Genomic DNA, 2881 nt, shown 5'->3' with positions numbered 1-2881 from the left:
ACATACACAAATACTCGTGTGTATATATATATATATATATATATATATACCTATTTACACACGTATAAATAGATGTGTGAATGTGTGTATATATATGTATATATGAGTATGTGTACATAGATGTATATGAGTATGTGTGTGTATATATAAATATATATTTGTATGTATGTGCATATGCATGTCTGTGTATATAAATGTATGTATATATGTGTGTGTGTGTATATGTATGTGTGTATATATATGTGTATGTATGTGTATATGTATATATATATGTATGTGTATATGTATGTATATATACGTGTTTGTATGTATATATACGTGTTTGTATGTATATGTATGTATATGTACGTGTTTGTATGTATATGTATGTATATATACGTGTTTGTATGTATATGTATGTATATATACGTATGTATATATACGTGTTTGTATGTATGTGTATATATATGTATGTATGTACATATGTGAATGTATATGTGAAGTCTTCGGTTGTTCTCGGTATACTCAACCGCCAGTCCGGTCTCGTTTCTCTCTAATACTTAACACTAGGCAGCTGTGATATCGATCCATTAGGAAAGGCATACAGGCCACCGTTCTCTCTTATAATAAAAATAATAATAATAACGCGATATCTGGTATCCATGTTGAGAGGAAACGGCAAATGGTGATGCGATTTGGGAACACATCGAGAGCATACAGACACACACACATATAGACATACAGATACACATATAGACATACGCATACACACACGTCTTTGATCTTTTACTTGTTTCAGTCATTAAATTGCGGCCATGCTGGGGCACTGCCTTGAAGAATTTTTAGCCAAATGAATCGATCCCAGTATTTGTTATTATTATTATTTATTATTTTTTTTTTTGGGGGGGTAAAGCCTGGTATTATTCTATCGAGTTCGTTTTGCCGAACCGCTAAGTTACGGGGATGTAAACACACCAACATTAGTTGTCGAGCGGTGGTGGTGGGGTGGGGACAAGCACACACGCCCGACTGGCTTCTTTCAGTTTCCGTCTACCAAATCCACTCACAAGGCTTTGGTGGGCCCGAAGTGCCACGCAGTGGGACTGAACCCGGAACCATGTGGTTGGGAAGCAAGCTACTTACCACACAGCTATACATACAGCCGACGTTTCCAACAATAATTCCCTAACTCTTCATATCATTACCAATATTACTAGCATAAACAATACTACTACTACTACTGCTGCTGCAAACAAACAAACGGCATCAAATATTGACAACCACACCACTCCTAACACCACCACCACCACCAAATGTCAGACCACTGAAACCTCTGCTAGAAATAACAGCTAAAATCTCCCTCAAACCACACCTTTCGTCCTGGAAGGGAACACATTTGATAATGTCACTAAAAGACTAGATAGTCGGGGTTGGTCAGCTCGATCGAGTCTGACCTGGCTTATACTAGAGCGTTGCAACCGTGACCATCCCTTCTCGTTTTTCCAGATGCAATTGTATCTAGGACTACATTATTGTATGTGTCACTAAGACGCAGTGCATCTGAAACTACATTATGTAATGATCACTGTGTATCTAGGACTACATTGTCTAATGTGTTCTTCCTTCTTTTTTTTAGTCACTAGTGTGTGTTGACAAAGATATGTTAAGCCTGAACAAAACAAACCAGATGGAATGGTCACATTTGGAATCCTGTGCTCCTCTCTTCTGTTATAATTATGTCCATAACTAGGTAGCTGTATTGTAGGACTGATGTATCAACCCTTGATTAATAACTGGTACTGTATTTAACAACAGTGAAATGCTGAAAGGAAGAAGCTTTACCTTGCCAGGATTTGAACTCAAGATGGTAAAGACTAACCACCACCACCACCACCACCGTTATTGATTCTCCCTGGGTTTCTGACCACTGCCTCTTCAACTACTACAACCAACACTACTCCCTCTGTCACTACTACCACAACCACAGCCACTGCTACTCATACCACAACAATTACTACTACCACAACTGCAACCAATACTACTACTACTACTACTTCTATCATCATCACCACCACTACAGCCAATATTGTCACGACCACCACAGCCAATACCACTTCTACTTCTACCACAACTGCAGCCAAGACTATTATCCCCACCACCACCACCACCACCATCAACCACTGTGTTCTGCTTAGTAGCAGTTCATTTTGGCTCTCTACGTTCTGAGTTCAAATTCTGTTGAGGTTGACTTTGCCCTTCGTCCTTTCAGGGTTAATAAAATAATTACTAGTTGTGTACTGGGGTCGATGTAATCAACTTAATCTCTACCCCCAGATTTCAGGCCTTGTGCCTTTAGTGGAGAGGATCGTTATTATTATTATTATTATCATCAGGGTGGTGACCTGGCAGAAGCGTTAGCATGCAGGGTGAAATACTTAGCGGTATTTTATCTGCCACTATGTTATGAGTTCAAATTCCGCCAGTCAACTTTGCCTTTCATCCTTGCAGGGTTGATAAATTAAGTACCAGTTGCATACTGGGTCGATCTAATTGGTTGGCCCCCCTCCCCCTTATGCCTAAAGTAGAAAGGATTATTATTATTATTATTCAGGTGGTGAGCTGGCGGAATCATTACCACATCAGACAAAATGCTTCTTGGCATGTCTTATGGTTCTTTGCATTGTGAGTTCAATTCCACTGTGGTCAAACCTGTTGGGTCAATAAAATGAAATACCAGTCATGTACTAGGGTCAGTGTAACCAAATAACCCCCTACCCCCAAATTTCAGGCCTTGTGTCTATAATAGAAAGGATTATTATTGTTGTTGTTGTTGTTGTTAAGGCTGCGTTCTGACAGAAATGTTAGCATGCCGGGCGAAATGCTTGGAGGTATTTCATCTGTC

General features: G+C 39.3%; 1 protein-coding gene across 1 annotated transcript in view; it reads left to right on the top strand.

The window, feature by feature from the left end:
* Window positions 1-2881, top strand: part of LOC106880410 (regulator of G-protein signaling egl-10) — a 147022-nt gene that overhangs the window by 1991 nt on the left and 142150 nt on the right. The gene's annotated exons all lie outside the window — the stretch shown is intronic.

This window comes from Octopus bimaculoides, chromosome 2 (genome assembly GCF_001194135.2).
Source record: "Octopus bimaculoides isolate UCB-OBI-ISO-001 chromosome 2, ASM119413v2, whole genome shotgun sequence".
In the NCBI taxonomy this organism is placed as follows: Eukaryota; Metazoa; Mollusca; class Cephalopoda; order Octopoda; family Octopodidae; genus Octopus; species Octopus bimaculoides.
Note: the sequence above shows the minus strand (reverse complement) of the source record. Positions and strands in the feature narration are given on the sequence as shown.